Here is a 26,023-nt window from a genome sequence, read left to right as displayed (position 1 = left end):
TGTCTTTTTCCAGTTTCATTGTTTTTTAAAAATATTCTTTTACTAAGTACCTGAGGCTATTTCAGTTTGTAATAACAACTATCCATAAAACAAAGGACTGAGTATGCTTTGCACAAATCTTCCCTAAAAGCAGTTAGACTAATTGTGCAGTGATAAACCTGCAGGAGAAAAGCCTGGAAGTTGCCATCTGAGAGGAGGGACCTGGAGTCTGCAGCCTCCACCGAGGAGCAGGCTCATGAACAACCTGAACAACTCTGTTTACAATATTTCCCTTTTCCTGAATTAGTAAAGCTGGATATCTTCTGGGGAAATTGCATGTTCTAAACAGTCAGTGGCATGACTAAGCCTTTGCTTAACTGATAGAGTGAAATCAATGAGACCATTAATACAATCACCAATCTTTCCATAACCTTAGCAAAATTCTATCACATGTCAGAACAGAATATGGGCCCTCTTTATCATCTGTCATAGAAAACCTGTCCTGGGAAGCAAATCTCTGCAATATTTTTCCTGTTCAGCTCCCCTTGGCTCTGTTCCCCTTCCCAGCACATCTCCAGGGAGCAGAGGCAGACTATCACAGCTGCAGAGACACAAGCCCACCTCCACATCGTGGCCTCTGTCTAACACAAGTGCACAAAATTAGTGGGGAAAACAGATGCTTTGACATCTTCAAATGTCTCCTGAAGGCTTTTGCTACCTCAGGATGCTGTGGTGCTCATGTTGCTTGTTCAGCATTTAGGCAGTACTGAAATGGGAGAGTATATTTTGCTCAAGACTTTAAAACACAGCCAAGTATTAGCAGTGCTATTTTTGGCAAACAAACATGTACAGACATCTTCTTTGATTGCTACTTTCTCAAAATCACTATAATTTTCAGCAGTTGCCAAGAAATTAATCCTGCTAGCAAGCCCCAACCCTCATTTCCATAGATAATTAGTGGATGGGGGGCAGCTAGTCCCCACTATCATAGCTGGAGAAATCCATTGTTCTCAATCTGCAGCCTACACCACCAAATGTTCCATGCTAAATTTATCACTGTTGATTACTTGCATGAATGGTGGCCTTTTGGGGATTTTTCTGGACTTTTGCTGGTGTGTTACTTGACAGCCTTACCACAATAAAACAAAGCTATGATTACACCACTAGTAAACAACTCTCCTTCAAAAACGAAAATAGGGAGATAAGATATAGAAGAAATGCAAAAAAATCCTGCAAGCCTCTTCCCAGACTCCAGACAATGTGAAGGGCAGATCCAGCTTCTTTACTCTATTGTTGTTTCTACCCTCTACTCCCATATTGACACTTTTCCATCCATTTTCCACTACTGGATAAAATTCTTTGCTATGCTGTTATCTAGTACTTATCCTTCCACTACCTTCAAAATGGGGAATAGTGAAAAGGAGGGAATCAATTTCAAAGGTTTCCACTAGCTTCTGATGTCCAAGCCCTGCTTACTGAATTTCAGTAAAAATAAGTGCCTAAATGTCACAGTCTTCCTTAATTCTCAGTCAGTTTTTCTTTTTTTTATATTTAGTGGGTTTTTTTCTCCATATGTTGTGCATCTTAACAATGTGTCATCATTAAGAGAGAGAAATAAGGCAACTCACTGGTGTCACAAGAGAAGTCCAAATTCAAACTACTGTTAATGTTCTCCTACAAAAGGTTTAGCAAAGAAACCCCACCTTTAAAAACTTTCCCTAGCTACCATCACCATCCTGTTGTTCCAACAATGTCACAGGAGAAAAACTCATATACTACCCACAACTAGATCTTGTTGCATTAATTTTCAAACTCAAAAAAACAACTTTAAGGACACTTTCAGTTCTGCCAATCATTATTGTAGCGTGAGAATCAGTTTAATATTTTGATAGGTGATGACTCATTCTCACATCTGAAAAATAAATGACATTAACTCTGAGATTAAGTCATTGACAAGACAGAGGTAATCATATACATGTAGCATTATGCTGGTTTTATTACCCTGAATCTTTTCAGCTTGCACATATTCAACAAAGAAGTAATGTAAAATGGAAAATCCAATTAGCCCACGCATATGCTTCTTGAATACCACTACCACTACCAGCTCTGCATGTAGATGAACTGAACAATGCATTCACAGCTTAGAAAAGAATTGTCATATACAGCTTTTTAGCCTTGCATTTCAATTTTGCAAAAGAGGAATTTACTTCATTTACAGATGATGAAAACATTGGGTTTTACATGGGTTAAAAAAATATCTTCAATGTAAAACTTCAGCAAATCTATCTCATTTATAAATAAGTTTTAACAGTGATCAAGTTTAGGAATGCTAAATCAAGAATGAGAGTACTAGTTTTGAAGCAAGCAGAATTAGAAAAAAAATCCTGGAAAAACAACTGCATAAAGAAAATCAAAATATATCTGTTTAATCTATATACATTGACAGTTTATGTATTTAGATTTAAACTCTGAGAGGCATACAGAAGACATTTCTTAATTCAAGAACACACTAATATCTCTGTGAAATATTTGGCAGTATAAATGCATCTTAGAGACTTTTTTTCAATCTGTAATGAGCAAATTGCAAAATTAAAAGTTTCATAAACTAAATCTGGTCTGTAGGCTCACAGCATCTCAATGCAAAGATGTGTATATTGAATTTCATGAGAAGCCTCATGTTCAACCCTCATGGCTGTCAGGGAGAGCAGTCTAAGCCCTTTCAGCTTTTCTTCTGCCAAAGAAGCTTTCAGCTTTCTTTCATAGGTCATGCTTCCAAATCCCTGCAGCCATTCTTTATTCCAGATGCCATTTTCCTGGGAAGGTGAGCAGGGAACTGTACACAGTACTTATGGTCCAATTGCATCAACACTTCCTCACATGTGTGAGAATGTCTTGAACAATACTACTAAAAATAGAAGCTAAAAATCACCAAAATTCTAATCTCAAGTCCCACAGCTTGTCAATGGTGCAGACTCCATCTTTTTCACAAGGAAAACACAAAAATTTAAGTTCAGAAACCCCATGTTGCACCGAGTGTGCACATGATCTGGCCTGAAAAGCTCAAAGAAAACCACTGGATTTGCTATAAAAAGTCAATTTGTCTGCATATCATTGACTGAACCTTCTTGAATCTATTTGTTTGATAGGTAGTGTGGCATTTATAGTCACCACGTTTCAGATAATTAGGAAAATTGACATTGCTACCTTCAAACGTGCTTTTAATTTAGTCTCAAAACAAGAGAAAATCTGCCAGGAGCCAAAAGAGATGTCTAAATCCACAGTCCTGGCTGGGCTTGGCTTCAGCAGAACATTATTTTTTCAGGAACTAAGATGGGGAATGAAAGAGCACCACAGGACAGAGACACTTTAATTCAGATTCATTCTTGCTGAAATGAAAGTGAAGTGCAATTAAAGCTTGGAGATTTTCCAAGGAGCTCTAAATAACAATACATCTTCCTTTTATTCAGATGTTTAAATAGCTTTCAAAGAAATCCTGATGAACATTTTAAATGGATTTTTTTTTTGCTTTAAAGCCCAAGAGAAATGGCCATATTCCTCTTTAACTTAAATCCTAAAACCCCATGAAAATACGTACTTTTCATTTAGTCAAGATTTTGTTTATCCAAAATTAGAATGATCTAAATTTAGGCATTAAGTGTTAAGTTTTCACCTTATTCTTTCTCTGTAGTCAGTGAAGAAGGGGACTTGCACCCAGGCTGAGACCATTCCACTTTTTGGAAGGGTCTGGCTCCCACCACCAACTGCAGAGGGACTACTCCCAATCCAAGGTAAAATCTGATTTTAGAACTAAGCTGACCTCCTTTCACACCTCTCCTGCTCATCTGACTGCTCCAGTGCTTGCCTGGACTCATTGTGGGGTGGTTCAGGTATCTAAATCTGTAGAAAATGAATCTTCCCCTCCAAAAATGAACTGATCCAGCCCATAGCGCTTCAAGAATGAGCATGTCAAGCTCAGCCCAAGGCTAACAGTAAACCTTGGAACACAGATGGAGGCAGAGGAGAGGAAAAAGGGACTATCAGCCCCATTTAGCAGCTCAGTTGTGATATGAACTGGCATATCCTTAAGTGGTTTAATCCAAAGATTCAAAATGACTGTGAAATTATGGACCCTTTTTATGTGTGTGTGTTGTTTCCATCTGGGTGTGTTTGTATTTATCTCTTAGGTATTACAAAGACAGGTATTTATCTTTATGTGAATATGTTTTTAACCAGGCTTTTCAAGTTTATAGTGTGTATTACAGAAATCCTTTCTTTCAGTTTTTATGTCCTCCAAGAACCAGGGGCTCATCTTTCCTCTTAAAGAGATGTTTTCACCTTTTCTGCTTCTCAAATTAAGTGATCACCTGCTCTCAAATGCCTCTTTAATAATTTCCATGAGACATTTGCTAATAGATACACTGTGGGACCTAGCACACACAACTGGCTGAAATAGCCTCGTGGCATATATAGTTAAAATGAAGGAATGAAAGATAATATTAACAAAACTTTGCACTTTTCTGAGTCCATCCTTCAAGGATCTCAAGGCACACAAAAAAATGCTAAATGATTAAGACTCCTGAGATCATTAAAGATGCAAATAAGCATGCTTGTCTGCTAAGACAGTGTCTGCTAATTAATTTATTTATTGTGTTTGGGGAGAACTTGTATAACTGATTTATAGCCCTCCAAAAATAAAGGTTTGTAATTGACATCTTCTTATTTACAGTGCAGCCAGCAATTAATTTTGTAATTTATTTGTAGAAAACATTAAAAAGCAATAATCTTTGCCTCTTATGTATTATGTTATAGAACAAAACAGCTGAATTTAAACAACAGCAAAAAATTAATATCTTCAAATATCAACTAATTGTTCCTCAATTAGTTTATAATTAATGAATCCTAATGCATGCAGTAGAACTAAGTTCAGGTCAAAGAACTCTTCAGAATTAACGATTTGATAATTGTCTGAAAGATATTACATACAGTAAATTTTGATCTCTGAAATGCCCAATTTTCTTTCTGGATCAAATATCTTAACATTCTCCTAATAGTCTCTTTATACTTCATGACAATCTGGAACAGAAATTTAAAGTTATGTGAATATTTTCAGGCTGCAGCTCTCTGGATAAAACAATGAGTGGCATAGAGTGTATCTGCACTCTCAATCTCATTCACTTCTCAATCAAATTCACTTCTCAGAACAAGACTATGTTACTCTTCATGAAAACATTTATTTCAGATCTAAGATTCACTTCATTAAACACTTTAAATAAATTTTTTAATTCTCATTCTCACTGGAAAAAACTAAACAGTGCCACAGTTGCAGCAGGGAAGATTGACATAGTTTAAAGGAGGGCACTGGCATGTTTTTCGATCGAGTCCTGTGTTTTGTTTAGCTTGTAGTCTGCTGTGGCCCATTTGGCTTTGAAAGAGCTCTGCTTCTGATCTCTGTGCCATTCCCACTATACACCCTAATCCTGCATCAACTCCTACAAGGACCTTTTATCTTACTAACAGAATCTGGGATGAAAGGAGACACAGATATGTAAAGTACCAAAGGCAGGTTCCATGTGCTCACACTCTGCTAAATGTGGCTCAGCGACACAGCTCTCCAGCATAAAGATATGCCAAAATAAATCAAACAGGACTCACCTTGAAAGCTGCTAAAAGAAGGGGCAGGCAGCACTTTGGGACCACAGGGCTCTTCAAACTCTCTTTGTACTTCTCTCTGCTTTTTCTTTTTTCAAGATAATTAAGACAGTGTCCCTGCTCTGAGTTCCCTGGAACAGAGGCTCTTCATCTGCCCTTCATCTAAAAAAAAAAATAAATAAAAATAACCGTAAAACAAAAGACAAAAATCTATTTTCCCACTCAGATTTGTTGGTGAGAAATGAGCATCACACATAAACCTTGAAGTTCCTGCTTCGAGACCCTTTCTGACTAATGTAGGACTTTAAGCAAGTATTCCTCTGCTAGAAAGAAATCCAACACAGCCACAGTTCCCACCCTACAGCTCTGGTCCACTTTCTGTGTAGAAGGGCTGCAAATGGACTAACACAAGGTGATTGAATTTTGGGTTATGTCCTCATGTAGGAGTGTGTGCTGCATGATGACTTTAAGCAGAAAGTGAAATATTTCTGGCTGCACACCCTGATGCAAGGAAGGCAGTGTCTGTTCCCATGCAGTGTGCTGCACCCCTGCTGCACACTTCCCACTGCAAGGAATGCAGAGCTCTCCCTTCCAGGGTATGGAGTGCAAGGTCTTTGCACTGGTTCAGCCCCACAGCCCCACATGTAGTTTTGGCAACCTGCTCTCTGTAGTGATGTGGTAACATGGGAAGCTCTCGGCCAGATTTTAAGGCGCCCTGCAAATCAGGAAATTCTTAAATAAAACATTTATAAGTAATTTTATTCTTTTAAAATACAGTATCCAGATTGTCAAGTTTCCAGATCTGTTCTGAAAGCTATATCAGCATGTCAGTAAAAGATATTAGTCTAATGACATATTAATGTGGCCTCAGTGGGAGACACCCAATTACAATGTTTCATACAGCTTGCTTCATCTCTTGCTGTGTATGGCTAATGAAAAAAGACAGGAAATTTTGGAGACAGGGAGGAGAAGATTATAATTTCTTGAATCTGGCCCTCAGCAATTGTGGTCATCTGTGAAATTACTTTTTCTGTAAGCAGAAAATTCTGCCTTTGGATATTTAACGGAAGAGCAATGGAAAATGGAAAATGCTTCCGTAGTGAATCAGGATAGTGGTATTTAAAATGAAATTAATAAAGGATCAATGATATATAAAGGCCCAACTTCATTCCAGAAAGCATGAATACTTTATTGACTGTTAGATTTTTAAAAGAATCTTGGCTGTACTTTGCACATCATTCACAAAACCTTTTGCTCTGTAATTTGGGTGATTGCTATACAGAAATTGGAGAATAAATCTGAATGGTTTAAGGGTGTATAATACAGGCAGACACCTTCTCCTTCATGTTACATGCTCAGAACTACTCAGGTTCAACCCATCTCAAGTCTCAGCAGATAAAAGTCTGCAGCAGAACAAACCTGGTTTGGTGAGAACCCTCTCCAGTCTCCCATTTGCCCTACTAAAAGAAGGCTGAGAGCAGCAAAGAGCAGGCACTGCCACTGAGACTGGTAACAGAAGTTACTACTTTCTGAATTTGTTTCCTGATTCAGGGAGGGGGAAAAACCATTCTCCAATATATTTTTTTTTTTAATATCAAGTATAACAGCAAACCCTGGATGTACCCATCCTGTCACTTGCAAGTACTTTTGTAGTGTGCAATTAGTACTTAACACTTTTCCAGACATTGGTGGAAAAAGGATTTGATTTTGTTAGCAACCTCATCATTTGAAAGTCAGTGCTGGACTCCTCTGCTGGTGGGATATTTGCTAACAAAAGAAAAAGCATCAGCCTCTAAAAAGTAATCAGCTGGTGAGGAGCCATGCATGAATTAACAGAACACATCTTGATCTTCACCCCATCCAGGAGCAGGAATGAAGGCAGGATGCACAGCAGCCATGTGGCTTGCTGCTCTCAGTGAGTAAGGCTCCCTTCTTGCCATGCACACTTTCACCATTTTCAGTTCCTGTTGACTACAGTGGAAGCCAGTGGAGGCTGGAACTGAAGCAGCATTTTGTTGGCATGTGGGCAGTAATCCAGCAAAACAAGAGCTTTTTTTCCATTTCCATATGTGTCTATTTTCTCTCCCAAACAGACCATCCATCCCATTAGTCAAACCGTGTAAACAATTTTCTTGACAACAAAAAATGTATCACATATCAATCAAAAAGAAAGTCTAATGTGCCAACTGCTACCTCAGTTGAATGTGCCTTTTGCTTAACTTCATTTCAGCTGGTGTATCTCTGGCAAAAATATGTAAATATCCTCACAACCTGGCTGATGGAGAGACCTATGCTACTGCTGTTACAGGTCCAGCAAACTTCACCTGGACAAGAATAATTCCACACAAATAGGAGGGATGCTCATCTGGCAATGCAGAGCAGCTCTGTAGTCAGACATCTCATCACAGCACAGCCATTCTACAGAAGCCATTTTTAAAAGTCTACAAATTAAACTTGAAGAAAGCTTGCAGTGTAATTACTGAAGAGAGCAAGGACACAAAGGGAGGGAGGAAGAAATCTTTCTAAATGCCTGTAAACTCCTTAGGGGGCTAATCTTCAGAGAAGGGAGGCATCAGAAATCAAATTTGATGAATAATTTTCTCAGTCCACACAGCATTGAAATATCATCCGACACAGATATCCAGTTTATATCCAGCCCCCACTCCTGTTTAATGGTTAGATAATCATGGATCATAAGTTTGGTTTTAATAACAGCCACAGCAGACACTTTATTAGCAGATTTTGCAGGCTACAGGGTTGTCATTTGTCATTATAGCAATTTTCTGGTTTAAATACTGCATCAATTTGTTTCTTCTTTTTTTCTCTCTCTCTCTTTTTTTTTTTCTTCTGAATTAATGAAGTCAGGTCTCCTCTCTAGTACTGTGAGTAACTACTTTGCCTATTTCAGAGTTTTCTGGCCTGAGAAAATATAACATAGACAGCTACTAACTCACAGGGCTTCTAAGAAAGACCAGGAGTAGGTTTGTCTTCTGAAGAATTGCTCAGATTTATTCAATTTTCTGTAAATGAAAGCAAATTCTCTAACAAATGTCCTGATTGATAAGAGGAGTGTGTGTTGAAGAAAATCACCTACCCAGAAACTTTCTTGAGCCTAGGCATCAAAGCCAGGGCTGCTGCAGTGTGGATGTGCTGGCACACAGAGCACAGAATTTTGCTTAAACCAAAATGGTGTGGTTTGACCAAAAGTCATCATGGCCTGAAAGGTCACAGCAGTGAAGAGGTCAGGGATACTTATGATATGAAATGAGACTTCAGATAGTTTCACCTGGTCTAGTGGAAGGTGTCTCTGCCCATGGCAAGTAGGTTGAAACTGGATGTTTAAAGGTCCCTTCCAACACAAACCATTCCAGGATTCTATGATAAATCACTAAGCTGCTTTGTGGTTCTGTTTTCTGAATAGCAGAATGTTACTGTTTGTAAAGCATTTCAAATGACTGATGTGTATGTTTATTGCCACAGTGCCAGCAGCTTTGAGGCATTATTTTAGTGGGAAAATTAGAAAGCTACTACAAATACTTAAAAATAATCACCTCTTCTTTTTTGAAATTTCACTCAAAATCAGTTCTGTACTCTAGCATTATGTTGTCTGAGAGCACAGGCAACTGGTTAAATTTAACAAGAATTTTAAACAGAATAACATTCATGTGTTTTCCAGCTGTTTGTTCCCTTCAGAAGAAAAGAACTGTGGGTGGATGCTCTATCAGGAAGGGAGTGAAGTAGTCACAAAACCGGGAAAAATGCATGCTCTGAGTATTTGAACAAAGAGAATCTTAATTAAAAATGCATTTTTGCAAACTATTCAGGACCTTCAGAATTTGCTTCTGGGTTGCATTTGTGCAAGAGAAAACTATAAATTTGAACATTACAAGCTGACTTGAAAGTGTCATAAACCTTTTGAACATTACATACAGGTAATATCTTTAATGTTTTACAATTCTAATGTCAATTCTGTCAAACCTCAATTAGGGTCTTCTTTGTATTTAGCACTTTGGCCAGCAACATACATTATTCTCAACACCCAGAAAAGACATGAATGTTTGGTTTTGTTCTCTGTCTGGCCATAGAAAAGCCAATAGTACTGAGTTAATTGCTCCCACCAGAACTCATGTTGCTTTACCCTAAGTTTACAGACACTGAAATTGCTGTAGAACAAATGCAGGAAAAATAAGCCAGCTAACAGAAAAGTTATCTGTTTCACAGCTCTTGCTCAAATTAAATGGAAATTATGTTCATGCACAGATAATAAGTGTGGACCTGGGCCCTGAGGCAGAGATTGAAAACAATCCCTTAACTGCATATATGTATCTGTGTATATGTGTTTTACACTAATCTCTACTTTGGGCAAAAAAAGCGTAACGTGGGTGATTTGTTTGCTCAGAAGAAAACATAAATGTGTTCATGCTGGCTGATTTGAATTCTCCTGTTTTGGGTGCCTGTGGCATTCTCCCTAGTAGAGACCAGCAGAGCCACAGGATGGTTTCTCTTCACCATCCACGGTTACAGAAAGGCAATGGAGAGGGGAGATAAAAGCACAGCTGGTGACTGATCCCACCAACCCTGTCAGGGCATGGAGCAGCCAAAGGGGCACTGACCCCGTGGTTCTGCCAGGGAGCAGAGTCTGACAGCTCAGCCTCTGCTGCCTGGGCCACTTCAGAGCTGCAGTTTTCTACTTGAGGCTGAAAGGTAGGTATTTTTGGGGGAAAAAAAGATTTTTTGATAGAAAGAACTGTAATTATGAAAGCTTGAAAACTCTCACCAGATTAGGAATCCAGATAAGGTGACTTCTAATACCCTTACCCAGGCAATTTAGAGCAAAACAGGATAACAAATTTGTCTTGTAAAGTGTCTGCCTTCAGAAGACTTCCAAAAGGAGGCTTCACTTTTAGATTATCCCTGCTGAAAGTGTCTGTAATTGCATCTTCACATTTTATATCTGCACATTGGAAGCACGAGGTGCCTTTTCCAAACCAATTTTTCAGGATTAAAATGGCAGTAGCTTCAAATTTATTCAATAAACAAACTACCTCCTTTTTTTTTTTTTTTTTTGATCAGTTAGACTAAAATCCTAAGTATACTTGCTTAAATGTAGCTCATTTCTAACACACCAAAGAGTCAAGAGCAACAGCAACTACATTAATCACTTGATTTCTTGGAAGATCTCTTGCATTTGGATGCACTTCCTTTGGCATTCTCAGAGTGCACTGTACTTTTCTGTGTCTCTAAAGTGGGTAGTGCAGAGATGACAAAGCAGAGTTTTAATTTCTGTAGAGCACAACCTTTATAATGATTCCCACTCCCATATTGCACTTCCTGCAAGAATAATTCAGAATGGCTTTGGGATCTTTCCCCTTCATACTGGATGGATATATCAGATGGCCAAACAGCAGCAGACACCTACTAAGACATAATGAATGTATGTAAAAATTAATGAGTTTGATAGCAAATCTCCAATCCATAAATAGGAGAACATCCTGTCCTGTTGTGCTGAGGGACATGTATCTGGTTCCTCTACCTATCTATCAACATCCTGTCTCTCAGAACTGTTCAGCAATTGGGGATGTAGCTCTTGGCACCTGCCAGCATCAGTAGCTGTGATGTCTACAGCATGAAAGGACTGAGAGATTATCATGGAGTGCACTGAACACAATTTGAAATTAAATAAAAGGCTTTTTTCTAAACTAGACAGAATTAGAATGTGACTCAGGTGCACAAAGCTCAGGGACCAAAATCGCTTCTGATTTAACTTCACAGAAGTTAGAAGCAAAACCAGTGATGTATTTACCATAGTCTTATATTTAGGGTCTCCTTAAGGTCAATGCAGACATTTCTTTACTGCATTACTTCATTACACTAATTTTAGCTGCTTTCTTGTTTTAGTACAGCTGGTACCAGTTACAAGGACAGTAACAGTGATCCCAGCACCTGGCAGCCACTCTGTTCAAGCCCTGGAGTCTGACCATCAATTTAAAGCACATCTTTATTATAATACAAGATGCTGATACTTGTTTACTAACTTATTATCCCAGCATTTAGTAAACAAGATGTCACATGAATAATTAATATTTCCCAAAAAATCTCATAATTATAATCTAGTGGTACTTCTCAGTGCACTCCTCTGACTGCTGATCCGAGCATCTGCAGGTCAAATAGTTGTCAGAAATTAGCTAATTATATCCTTTCCCATGAGGATGAAAATCTTTAAATTTAATTAAAAGACCTTAACTCCAGTCCTGTACATTAAGGTCTATTTCCCATTGGATTTTCTTCTGTGTGACTTACAGTGATAGGCTTAACATTCGTATTAGCAGTGACTCTCATCTGTGGGTCAGCTTCTTTCCAGCATTGGTTGAAAGATAATTTGATAAAATGAGTCTCTGTCATCAACTCATCTTGCTACTTCACTATCACCACAAAAATTAAAATAAAATAAAAGCACTAATAATAAACCATCTGAATTTTAAAGCTCATTTTGTGCCAGTATGTCTCATACTCCCAGTAGCAAGCAAAAAATTCACTCATAACATTTGGCTTGATGTATTAATCAACATAGTTGCAAAGGTCCCAAAAAATTATGAAAGGAGTGGAAATGTCAAGCAAGAGGCACACCTAGAGTGGTGTTGGCCATGTAGAATAGGCTGAGCTAAACAGATTATGAAACCAAAATACTCTTCCTACTTCTTCATAGGTTTTCAAAGGAAGGAATAAATAAATTACCTCAGCATTTCCACCACTTTAAAGAATCCTATAAATCTATATATTTTTGCTTTTTTATTTTATTAAAGCATGCATTAATTATTAAAAGTATGTTTAACACTATTGATTCTATGTCAAGAAGACAGATTTATTACAAAAATCTAGATATTAGCAGAAAAGAAGAATTTAAGGTAGTTCTGTTATATCCACATTTACTATAATACCTGGATTAGGAAATCTAAAAAGGAATAATTTTCCTGCAGTTCACTGTAACAACTCTAAATTGGTTATACTTTTGTTACAGAGCAGAGATTCACCCATGATTCTTAACTATCAAATTTCTCTTTTTTAGGGCTGTTAGACTGCCATAATTCTTTCACATTGTTCAAAACTGACAGCTAGCATTATATAATTTATAACAATAATACAAATGCAATTTAGCCTTATCAACTGTTTTGCTCTTCAGATCTCTACCAACTCAGATTAAAGCAGATACTTTTGATGCAGAGGTAATAGAATGACTCTCTTCAAACCTCTGTGGACAAGGAAACCTTCATAACAACTCTCTTTTATAAGAAATTTTGCAATTTAAAAATGAAAACAAACCCAAGGAAGGAAGGAAGGAAGTTCCTTGAAAATGTTCATAGAAATACTGCTTCCTAACCAGATGTATTTAAAAGGAGTCAGCAGAAATATTTAAACAAGTCCTCTTCCTCAATAAGGACAGCAGATTCTGCAGCCAGGATGATCCATTTTGAATTTTAACACAAGGTTGCATCTTGCATGCCACTGTCTGAAGCACTCATTGCTCACCTGAGCCTGTGTGCAGCAAGATTTCTGCAAGGTGCTGAGTCCCAGAAAGGGCTCAACACAGAGAATTAAACACCAGCAATCCTGGCTGCCCCAAAACAATCTGCTTTCAGGCAGGTCAGGGGGTCATTTTTCTGCTGTCTTCTGCTCTTGAAGATCACTGAAAAACTTGCTTGATACAACAAAAGCAGACAAAGATTTCTGTCAAACAAGCACTGAAAGACTGGGTCTACTGACATTCTTTCAGCTGACAGGTAGGAAGAATTCAACTATGTTTAGTCCAGCAGAGCTCCTCAAACTTCTACTACTGAGCTACTTTGTAGACAAAGTTGAGGAATATCAATTTTTTATCACAGGGTCTTCACCTTAAAGACAAAATGACACGGCAGAGTGGAAAAGTTCAGAAACACATTGGAAAGAATGCTGAAAGAATAAGAGCAACCACAGTAAAAAGACTGATTTTCTCTAGGTAGAGGCAACACAGTGTGATTAATAATGGAAAGGGAGAAGGGGGCTCCCCACCTTCTCTAAGTCACAGGTTGGACACTTTGATCTGAGTCACTCCTGGTGTGAGGCTGAACACCAGGGATGAAGGCAGACCATAAATCTCAATATCACAGCCTGTTATGATGCAGACTAATTTATTCTAGATTGAAGACAAGGGGTCATAAAAACAAATTAATGGCCACTGTATATATTACAATTTATTTTCCCCATAGTGAAAGCATAGTGATTTGGAAAAATTTACCTTTCTAGAAGTACCTTTTTTAACAGCCCATTGCTGCATTAAGGTGCCTGGCTGCATCCAACATTCACGCAGTGAAGAGAGCAGAATTCTTGTACTCAGGAAAGAAGTGATTTCATCAGTCACAGCAAATCCAGATGACTCAACATCCCAGAAGGTATTTTCTTTCTTTTAAATATCCATTTTACTCACACAAAGATAAGATTGGATATTTCTGATGTAAAGACAAGACTGATGTCCAAAACTGCTTGCTTGTGTTTAAATGAATAACATAATATCTGTTTCTTCAGCAAGTGTGTGCCTGCACCTAACCAATCTGGCACAGGAGTACTGATTTCCTTGCTAAACCATCTGATCTTAGGTCCTGAGTAATCCCTATATTCAAATAAATGGTGATTACTGCTGAGTCTTACTGACATCAGTACCAGCTCTGCCTCTGATAAGAGAGAAAAGTGAGTATCCCACAGTGCTTGGGGAGCTGAGGAGGATAAAATTACAGAATTTTTGTGCACTGCTTTAGTTTCCAGTAACCTTGATTCTGTTTCTCCCTTCTGCTGCCCAAAAGCACACTCCTCAAGATATGGGTGCTTTCTAATAAAGAAGCATGGACCAAAAAAACCTGAGAAAAGTTTTTAAAATAATCTTCAGCTCCTTCTTACAACAGGCAGGATTGTGCTGCAGCTAATATTTCTGTTGAAATATATTGAGATCTGATATACTGAGAAAATACATTGCTATTTCTTTATACATAAATGACTATACAAAAAAAGAGTTATACTTAATATGTAGATTGGCTTGCAGCATTTTCTCCCCATAATCTATAGCTTTTGTTTTTCTTCTAAAATGGCAAAAATTTCTGGTCTGTAAATGTAATTTTAATCTAGTCTTTGCAGACAGAGTCAGAGGTAGCTCCCTGTAATTACTTCCTCAATCACTCCCCATGAATGAAGCACTCCAGGCAATGCTAAAACTCCTTTTGATCACTGGAAATACCATAAATTTTAAACCAAGATTGTATTAGGCTGCCAGATTTATAACTAATTTCCCAATAATTCCATTTCCTATGAATTTTCAAATTGTGCTTACATGGAGAAACTCAAAAGTATTGGGTTTTATAAGAAGCAGAAAAGTAATGCTGTACTTCAGGAATTTTGTTAAAACTGCTTTTACATTAAATTGTGGCAGTCTCCCAGCTATACAGTTTTGCAGTGGAAAGAACAGGGTTAAGAGGCTCCAATAGATGTGAAGCAACCAAAACAGCAGAATCCAGACAAATCTGAAAAATGCCCAAACCAGCAAACACAAAACAATTCAGATCTGATGATCAGTGGCTGAAAGTAGCACCTAAACTCAGAGCCCTGATCCTTCCACCAGCAGCAGCCCCCCGGTGCCTGATGTCAGAGCAAATCACAAACCAACCCCATGGAAATCACACTTCAAACAGATGCCAAGCCACAGATTTCTAGGACTTGGAAGTGTTGGTTAGAAAATAAGTTCCCAGGTGTTCCAAGAAAGTAATTTGAACCAATTAATTCCATGATAACTCTTTGGCCTCAGTAAGCAATAAAGATCAGTCCTTACTGCCTTTAGCTAAATAATCAAGTTGTCATCACAGCTTTTTGGGTTGAATTTCATCTCAAAGGTATGAGATCCACTCTGAGCACTGTACCACAGCATTTCCAGCTTCTTCCCTTGCCTTGAACCTAATGTAACATACACTCAAGAAAGAAATAAACACCAAACAGAACTTCTGAGAAATTAAAAAGAACAAAAAGATCCCAGCCAGTTTTCCTCTTATTTCTGTAATATACTTTTTAATCAAATATAGAAAAGACTATTGGCTATGCTTAAAGGTTACTAAATATCAAAATGTTAGTAAAAAGTTCATAAGAATTTAAAAATAGGAAAAATCCGCACTGCAGGTGGAAATCTTATTCTAATCTAGGTAAGAGAGAATTATTTGCTGTGCATAAAGATTTGTGAGTCAGGAACTGGACTGCAAGACAGTTCTATTCTCCACCTAGTTTGATGCCAATTAATTTCCAGCTCCATTTTGCTGTTAATTAGTGCTGTTCAGAGTCCAAGTTTTCCAAGGCACAGATTGCCAGTAACCAAGTGATCATGTAAATGAGGCTCTGTTATTAATGCTGCTAGTTAGTTTGGAACAAAAATAACAGCAGTTTGCAACTTTAAGTTTTTAATAAAACCTTAGTGGAATAAAAAGTGAAATCATCTGGTCTTTAAATGACAGGACAGTGCCAGTCTTTCTACCTATAGCAACTGAGCATCTGCTTTCACTAAGACAAGCCTATCAGAAACCATATTTTTTTGCAGTGAGTCAATGATGCAAACAATTAATTAATCCCTTCCCAAGGTAGGCCTTTGGCTTTCTATAAAGAGAAAATCAGAAGTTTCATGTTTCTTACCAAGCTTCTTTGTAAATGAAAAAAATAGAGAACTGCAATTCCAAAGAAATATCCTTTTTTTTTTGAGACAAGCCAACCAACAATGCACTATCCTCAAAAGTACTGCATTTTAATTTTTTTTTTTTCTTTCTGTCAAAGAACAGTGGGTTTACTTACAGACCTTTGTATTAGGAAACAGCCCTGGTCATTCTGTGCTATCTAAGGGTAAGCACTGGCCATTATGGTTACTGAGATTGACAATTCTCTCTGAGTACAAATTAAGTTTGACTTCTATGTTATGAAAGGGAAGTATGAAGTTTGGTATCTTTCAGAAACATACATCCTTCAGTTGCGCCAATTTGTGTCTGGATTTTTTTCTCTGTCTTTCCCAAACAAAATGCCTTGTGATGAGACATAAACAAGTTGTGATCAACTATCCCCTCTCTATTAATTTGATTTCAGGATGATTCTTTTGCCATTGGGCTTCCTTACAATTTCCTTTGAATTCAGAGAGTGCAGGGTGAATGCTGATCACATGGCCTGCAGAGGAGGCTCTAGCAAATATTCAAAGTATTTAATTTATTTACCTCATCTGCTCTTTATTCAATTGTTAGCTGAGATGACACTGCTTTTAAAGTCAATACGTTAAAGAGCAGTTTCAGGTACTGCTCCTCTCACATTATCCCCTGACATTTTAAAAAGCTTTTTCTCTTCACTATTGCCATATTAAAAAGCTAACTGAATGAATTCCAATGAGGGCCACTTGTTCAAACAAACAGGAGAGAATTCAAATGTTAGATATTGTAGAACATCTATGAGGAGGGTCAAAGGCATGAAAAAAGTTGCAAAATTTGACAAATATTTTTCTACTGGATGATGCTCAGTTGAGACATCTTCCACAACAGTATCTGTAACAGCATAACATTGAAGTCAACATTGTCTCTTTTTGTGTGTGTGTTCATTAAAAGCGTTCATGCCTTTAAAACATTTTTGTTATTTGACCTCTAGCAAGAGGATTCAGGGGAAGATCCCTTTTCTACTCTTAGGCAATAGCTTCATTCTTCTAGTTAGAAAGGGAAAAGAAAAACTACTGTGAACTTATGTGTCAAAAGTCACCATTTTTTTCACCAAAAGAAAAATAAAAGAGAGGAATAAAGATGACCAGCACCTGAAAATATATAAACCTCATTTTCCCTGCAAAGAAAGACAGGGACTTCTAAATACTCATTTTCCAAGGGCAGTATAAAATCTTGATTAACACAAGTCAAATCCAAGATACTGAATGAGGATTTTAAAATTCTCCTCAGCAAAGTTATTGCCGGAGATCATGACAAAGCAAACTGATTCATAAGGAGATCAAATATCAGCTGTGCTTCTACAGACTCTCAAAGTTCATATATAAGATAGGAACAAACCAACTGAATTTCAATGCAAGGACTTTTTGTGCATTTCCCCATATCCAGCCTCTCAAAGCCTGTGGGACTGATTGTCTCTGAGCCATTCATCTACTTTTGCTTTACATCTGTCTTAATGGAAAAAAGCATCTAACGCCAAGACTTTTATAAATAGCAGCACTTAAATCCAAGATAAGCACAATTCACAGTGCTGTACTCAATGGGAATGTTCTTCTAAGGCTCTGTAACCTGTGTGTAAAACTGTGTTTCAGGCTGAAATCTGGAATGTGTGGATTTCACAAGAATGGAAATCTGTGGTTTTTTAAGAGGACAATTAGATGAAACAAGTAGTAGGTGTCTGCTTTCCCAGACAGAAACCCAGCTTTGCAAGTTAATGTTTTTTTTTTTGCTAAGTGATTACTGTCTAGCATGTACAATATCCATTAATAGAAATTGAGTTCATGTTCATGTGAAAGGCAATAGCCCCAGGCACACTATTAATGAACAGAAGAACAGGGGACTTTCAGCTTGGACTAAGTAGCACTTCCACCCATGAAACAGTAGAATAACTGAAATAAAAATGTTTCAAAAGTAAATTGTCAATATCTGAATATGGCTTGCTGAAATGAAACTATGAGGTAAGCTAGAGAAGGGCCACAGTTGCTCAAAATTACTGCTGATTAAAAGCCTAGCATGCTGTTCAGATACTGGGAGCAGCTATATATTTACTGTGCTGAAGACTGTAAAGGTCTAGGGAATAAGAAAGCAAAGCACTCAGATTGTGTTCCCAGGTATTTCTCTAAAGTTACCTCCTCTTTGGTGCAGCTGGAATAGTGCAAAGGGATGGAACAGGCCACAGCAACCAGTCCTGCACCTGTCTGCAGAAGCTTTTGCACTATTAACTGGAATAGTTTTTCATTAACATTATTGTATCAGCATGGAAACACAAACCCTTAATTTCCACCACAAGGTATATTGCCCTTTTGATATTATTTTATGGTTTTATTTCTCTATGCCTTAAAAGAAGTAATAAACTAACAATCACAGTAGATGCATATGAGAGATGTTAAACTTCCTACTAACTGTCACAAAAGCAAAAAACCTGCATATCAATATTAAAAACCTGACTGATCGATACAGTTATAACATTCTACCAGAGAAGTGAAAGCATCATTCTCAATTTCATATTCCTTTTTTTTTTTATTGCACAGACAATATTGAATAAAGGGAGAATTCTAAGCCTTTATTTATTTTATTTTATTTATTTCTAAGATTCTCACAAAACCTCTTTTTTCCTACATGCCATCATAGATGACACTGGAACAACCGGGTATCAACAATTATAATATCTTCTCTAGCATGGTTGGAGTCCAGTCCTTGAATTCCCAAGGAGTCCCACTGAAAAGAATAAAAGTACTTAGGACTAGAAGCACTATTCAGCTTTCTGCTTTTGCATAAACCAAAGATAGGATTGGATCTTTAGGCCTTAATTTAATGATTTAATTTCTATTCAGAGGCATTTTTAAGAAGAGAACTCCTTTGGTATGTACTCTCCCCAGTGTCAGACATCATGCAGTGTTGATATTAGCACATAAATGAAGAATACCTTCTTCTCCAGTGTCCATCAGGTGGCATTTAATGCACCACAAAATTTTATTGTCTCTTTCCAGACAAGAAAATAGAGTGGAGTCTGTCAGATCTGCTGAATCAGAGTGAGACAGCATCAGAAAATGCCTGCTGAGCTCTGATACAAGGCTCCTCTCCTCCTGGCATCCTCCATTTCTGAGGGTTAATAAAAGAAATCCACTTATTATTTGGTTGTAATTAGTCCTTAAAAGTGCTTTGCAAACACAGCTAATTGATTAAGTAGCTGTGCAATAGCATCAAAACACTGGTTTTAATTAACCACCTTAAACCACATAGTTCATACAGAGTTAAAGGAGCATTTTTCATCATCTAGGTGTACAAAAGAGGAGAAGAAGGAGGAAAAAAAAAAGTACAGATTAATTTCTCTGTGAGCATTCTATGTAATTATGTAGCCTTTTCCACCATACAGTACAATTTCATACTAAAAAAAACCAAAAACCTCTTATTTATCCCCCAAAGTAATTTATATTAACAAAATGACAATCTCAGTCTTGGTTCCAAATCCTAATCCCACAACTCCACTACTTGTATTTCACAGAGATCCCGTGTCTCTAAAAGCTGCACCTGCAGGTGCCACCTGCCCTACCCAGGGCTCTGGCCTCACCCAGCATCTGCAGAAGGATCCCACATTGGCAGACATTTAACTCCTCCTGGTCCCCAGCTCAGGTCATCCCTTCCTCCAGGTGCATCTAATCAAACCCAACAGTCTTTCCTGGTTTACACTCTCCAGTGCCTGTGTTTGGGATTTCACAGTGGTGGTACTTCACCACTGGGGATGGAGATTTCACTGTGATCTTGTGTAAGCCTGTTATGTGTTTAAACTTCTAGCCATGAAAGATTTGTTAATTCTTCTTCAGTGTGACTCTTATCACAAAGCACAGCAGTGAACCCCTGACTCATGCTCAGGAGTTTAGATCTTATCACCAGCAGAGCTCAAACATTCTCTCTCAGTATCCTAACACTGGGAGAGAAGAGAGAAAGACTGGGTTGCATTTGCATTTTTCAGTCTGCACTCTACATGCCAGAGGAAAAAGGTTTGACTTTTCAGTCCAACTGTATGAAATTTGGTATTCAAAGGTGGATTTGACTCCATGTTGAAAAAGCAAAGTACAGAAACTGCTCATAACAGTCGAGCATCTTCCAGTACCAAAGTGGAAGCAAGGAAAGGATAAACAGCACAAGGATGACCTTAGGCTACACAGGTTGGGTATTTTACTGCCCATCTGGTACAAACTACAGAAACCTCGAGGCTCTGGTACCAACTGAGACCCCTCTGCCCTCTCTCTGTTATCACTGTACTTGGTGCTGGTAAGTCCAACAGGAGACACTGGATGTGGACTGGGCAGACACAGTGAAACCCTTAGGATCCACTGGATCTTAGAAATAGTTTGCCCACTAAAATCTGCCTTGGGTTCTGAGACTGCCCCACACATGCAAATTACAATGGAGACAGACACATGAGCTGGCACCTGGTGACAAAAATTTAAACATATGTACCATGGATCTTTTTATACTGCAGTCTAGAGAGAACACATCAAAAAAATAAATACAATTTTCTCTTTCCACTGTTTGCACCAGTATTTGAAAGAACACTAAAGTCATTAACACAGCACAGTTCCTTTTGAAGGCAATAGTTTTCTTACCACTTTCTCATGCTCAAAAGCTAAAATACTAACCTACAGTGTGCACCTCTCTGGAATGAAATCCTACACATATTCCTCTGGAGATTTACAGTGTATACATGAAGAGTTAGAAATAGTAAAAGAGAAAATGTGCCTATATTTTCCTATACACGTTCAAATCTTTCCTTTAGAGACACTTAAATCCTCATAAATTGGCCCTTGCATATGAAGCTTTCTTTTTAAATCTTAAGCAAATTCCATTGCTTTTCTGTTGCATAATGAAATAGCCAACCATGCTGAGGAGGTAATGTTAAGCTTGTCTGAGCTTGCAGCAATGGCTGAGAACATTTCATAATTCAGAAATACCATAAAATCCTTCATCACAAAAATTCAATTTTTTTAAATCCCCAGAAGTCTCTAGGATGTCTCTAACATTAAACCCCCAAAACAAGAAACCAAAACCAGATATGTTCACCTCCCATTCTAGACCCCACCCTCGTGTAGCTCTGTAAAGCAAATATATTGGGTTTTTTTCATTTCTTTATTTGAAGTTTATCCAAGTGCAAAATACACACACCATCTATGAAACTTAGCACTTTCTCTCCTGAAAATGGGCATTTAGTCCCAGTTTTGTCTACAAAACAATTAATAAAAGATCAAGCTTTGTTTTCTAGTTTGTTTAGCAAAGAGCCTTTCAAAAGACAGCATGCTATTTTTTAAAATACAAGAAACCAAGTAAGAATAGGTAAATCTATTTGTAATATTCACTATGAACAGCCAACAATAAAATTCCTGTGGCAGTTGATTTCAGATGTGTTTACTTTAATTGGCTCACACCAGTGTTTCCTATCATACAGCACTCTCTTCTGACAAGTGCTGCATACATTTGTTGAATTTTGCTGCTATGAAAGCCCTTGCTCAGCTCCTGGGAACATGAAGTATTTAAAATACCTGTAGATGTGGCAGATGGGGACATTATTTGCTGGTGGACTTGGCAGCACTGGCTAGGACTCAAGGGCTTGAATGGTAATTTCCAACCTAAACAATTCTGTGATTCTGTGTCCTGGTCTATGCAATCACAGAGAACATGAAGAGAAGTAATGCATATACAGAACAGCATCAACTCCAAAGATTTGAACACAGTAAAATATTTGATTGTGAACACATAGTTTTTTTCCTGTGTCCACAGAGACTAAAATTATTTTATAAAACAAAACTGAATACAGTACTATTATAACAGTATAATTACTGATATTTGCATTGTATCTCTCAGCAAAGAGAATGTACTCAACAACCACAGAATGTCATTTTTTAGACATTTCTCAGAGGTCAAAACTTTAGTATTTGTTGTAAAAAAAAAAAAAAATACTGCCTCTAAGTGATAACAGTAAACATTCTTAGTTAATTTGATGGGACTTTAGTCTATCTTCAAAACCCTCAAAAATTATGGCAACATAACAGGTCTATAGGAGACCCTCAAGAAAAGCCCTATGTACAAAATGTGACTGAGCCCCAGATTTTTCAACACCACCATCATATCACCAAAGTGATATTTCAGTTCACCTGTTGCTTCAGTTCTGCTATGGTTAAGCTTCTACTTTTTCCTGAGTTGCTTTGTTTTTCTTAATTTTCCCCATTTAACACTCTCTGCTCTTCCCAAATTGTGAGTCAAAGTCTAGTTCCAGCAAAACATCTCCTTGCCCACTACTGTCTCAGAACTTGCCCACAATCCTGCCCATGAAATGAAAATCTGACATCACAGACCACGTGAACAAGGACAAAGGGCACCAGGGATGAGTCAGAAGCAGTTCCTGTTCTTGCCCTGTGCATTTAAATTTTGTCAGCCACCTTCACCTGTGTGTCACTCAGTGGTGACAGCACAGCAGCACCAGCAAAAAGATGACTGGCAAGAGGTGGCATGAGCCAGCTGCTAATCCTGAATCCTGAAATCAAAAAGTCAGCCCTAGAGGGCCATGAATAAATGATGTGCAGTCATCACTCTCTCTCTTGGGAACCACCCACTATTTTCAAATACTCAACATAAGGACAGTGCCAAGGATGGGACTTTAGATCCTGTGTTCACAGGAACCTTCTCCAGTGCTCAACACATCCTTTCTAAAGAAAGATGAATGCTCTGTCTGGAAAAGGAGAAGAAATGAAACATGCTGTCTGAAAGGGGCATATCCTAGCAACTCACCCTCATGGTGCTGGTCTACCTGGCTGAGTACAATAGCTCAGTGCAGCTTTCATCAGTGCTGGTGTAATGGTTAAGCAAAAGTGACTTGGTATTTCTGGGGTTCAGTAATTGGATTTGGAGCCTTTAACCTCCAGGTCACAGGGTCAGATCCAACTCCAGTTCATAGAGTCTGAAAATCATTAGTATCACAGAGCTGTTCATGGCATATATGAAATGAATGTGTGGCTTCAGCCCAGTTGCCAGTGAGAATGAGTCCCTTGTCGACCCTTTCAGCAGAAAAGCAGGGGATTAAATGAGTTAGGAACACAAGTTAGTTTTTTCTCCAGAAGGGTGGTCTCTTTGGTCAGAGTTGAGACAATTTATCTGGTGAGTTCTTTCTGCTGTCTATTCTGCAGTAGTCTTTATGAGTATAAAATTTCAAGCTTGAGGTCTACATATTTCAGAATCTTTAGAGCTCCTACATTTATTTTGGATAGAATAAAAAAAAAATAAAATCCACATTTGACATTCCTTTAAAAATTTGTTCAGCTCAGCTGCATTTGATTCTAGTTTTTCAGAAATCTCAACAGGCCACAAGTGGCAGCAGCACTGTAGACTGGAGTCATAGAAGTGCCTATAACCATGTGCCTTGCATTAAAATCCATAGACTTCTATGAGATATTTGGCTTATAGGAAGCAGAACATTAATAAGAGAGGAAAGAAAAGAAAGAAAAGAAGGAAAGGGAAAGGGAAAGGGAAAGGGAAAGGGAAAGGGAAAGGGAAAGGGAAAGGGAAAGGGAAAGGGAAAGGGAAAGGGAAAGGGAAAGGGAAAGGGAAAGGGAAAGGGAAAGGGAAAGGGAAAGGGAAAGGGAAAGGGAAAGGGAAAGGGAAAGGGAAAGGGAAAGGGAAAGGGAAAGGGAAAGGGAAAGGGAAAGGGAAAGGGAAAAAGATTCCATAAGCATTCTCTAACAGTTGCAAACTCTTCCACTGGAGCAGGATGTAACAGCCTAACTCAGGCTCAGCTCTCATCCTGGTTGGATTCTCCAGCTCTGGCTGCAGCACATGGACAGCACTTGCCAAGGGCAAAGGTGAGTGTGAGCAGAGATGGACCTGCCCTTCTCTTGTCAGTGACAGTCACTTTAACCACAAAAATGTTTACAATAAACACTAAGCACACAGAACTCACTTTTTAAAGAAGATTTTTAAAGCCAGCCCTAGTTGCCCAAAAGTCATGGGTGTGTAAGCTTTTCAGAATGCATGGTAATGTCAAACCTTCACTCCTCAGCACTTCAGCAAAAACAAACACCTTCCCCTCCCCAGATGTAATTCTTAAACTTTACCACACTTTCATGGACATTTTGGCTTTTTGAAAACCAAAGTTTAAACAGCATGGAGAGACAGCCAGTGCAATTAAAATAAAATTAAAAACATAAACAGAACTGCATGGGAGAGACTTCAAAAGACTCAGAAAGCACTAAGAATTATTTGCCTCTTGCTTTACAAACCATTCACTGAATCCCAATTGTAGACAAAACACTCACAGAATCCCAAATGTAGCTCACATGCGTTTTAATACTTGTTTAGTGTGATTTTTTTTATATAACCAGTTTTGAGTTTATTTGTATTGGGTTTGTTTTTCATAAAGCATCTGTTCTTCTGTTTCTTTTTACATGACTGGCACTCTCCTAGTGTAAATGACTGGACTGACATTTATTGGATTGGGCTTCACATGGAGCACCTGTGAGCAATATGTGCTGTGTGTGACTTTCTTATGCAGCTCTAGTAATTTTAATTGTTTTTGGCATGTTTTTCCTGCCATACACTGTAACTTGACCTTTGCAAATATTCATTTCATTCTGATGCTTGTGAAACGAAGTAGACTAATATTCCAGAAGAATAAAGTCTTCTGTTCAGTCACAGAAAGAGATAAAGAAAATGTACTGGCAGCCAAATATGTTTTTCAACAAGAGGTGCCTTGAATCCTTGGGAAAGAACATGGTATACCTATTGAATAATGTAAATGTCTGTAGAGCATAAATGGCATGGGGGGAGAATGTGGCCCAAAACAAAATGTAGGAATTTAAAAAAAAACTTAAAAAGAAATCTCTTTCTCAGTTATTAGGAATGACAAGGTCTGATTATTCTTTTGTTCCTACCTAAGCTTATAGCACTGTTGCAGATACTACTATAGAACATTTAGTACTTCTATTGTCTAGCTTTCTTTTTTTAAGAGCACAGCAATTTTTGCAAAGCCTCTTGAATTGAGCTAATTAGCTATTACTTTTTTCCAAGGTAAAACTGAAGTGACAGAGGTTTTCCCAGGACACAAAATGGGCTAGGAATAGACAAGGGATCTGAAGTCAAGTGTTCTTGGGTTCTGTTCTCATGGTAAACAATTAGACAACATTGCCTTATAACTGGAGAAAGGTATGCATCAGCACTGCTCCACAGTTGGTGGAGAGGATTTCTTTAAGGAATTACATCCACCACACCAGGTATATTAACCCTATTAATACACCTTTCAGATTGTTCTCTTCAGTTCTTTTACAGATTGTTCTCTTGGTCTAACAATGAGAATAGAGATAAATTTGAAAATCAGAGTGTAAGGTATTGTCAACCAAAAACATTCCAGTTACTGGTTGTGATGATTTTACTTACCTATGACTTCAAATTATACAAGCTGGACAGAATTTTAGTTGCATGAAAACAATGATAATTTGAGGGCTTTACATATTTTTAGTTCTTGTATTCTATAAATGGTAATCAACCTCTGGACTCCTTTTTTAATTAAGAGAAGAGTAATGGAAGACACTAATTAAAAGCTGTAAGCATCTCCTCAACTAGCAGTTTAACCAATAATGTATTATTTATTAAACACCCTC

General features: G+C 37.9%; 1 long non-coding RNA gene across 1 annotated transcript in view; it reads right to left on the bottom strand.

Moving 5' to 3' along the window:
- Positions 1 to 26,023, bottom strand: part of LOC130257367 (uncharacterized) — a 164,823-nt gene that overhangs the window by 106,923 nt on the left and 31,877 nt on the right. Inside the window, exon 2 of the long non-coding RNA XR_008841315.1 lies at positions 5,632 to 5,790. This is a non-coding gene — a long non-coding RNA (uncharacterized LOC130257367). The remainder of the gene's footprint in view (positions 1 to 5,631; positions 5,791 to 26,023) is intronic.

Source organism: Oenanthe melanoleuca, chromosome 10, assembly GCF_029582105.1.
Source record: "Oenanthe melanoleuca isolate GR-GAL-2019-014 chromosome 10, OMel1.0, whole genome shotgun sequence".
NCBI classification, from domain to species: domain Eukaryota; kingdom Metazoa; phylum Chordata; class Aves; order Passeriformes; family Muscicapidae; genus Oenanthe; species Oenanthe melanoleuca.
Note: the sequence above shows the minus strand (reverse complement) of the source record. Positions and strands in the feature narration are given on the sequence as shown.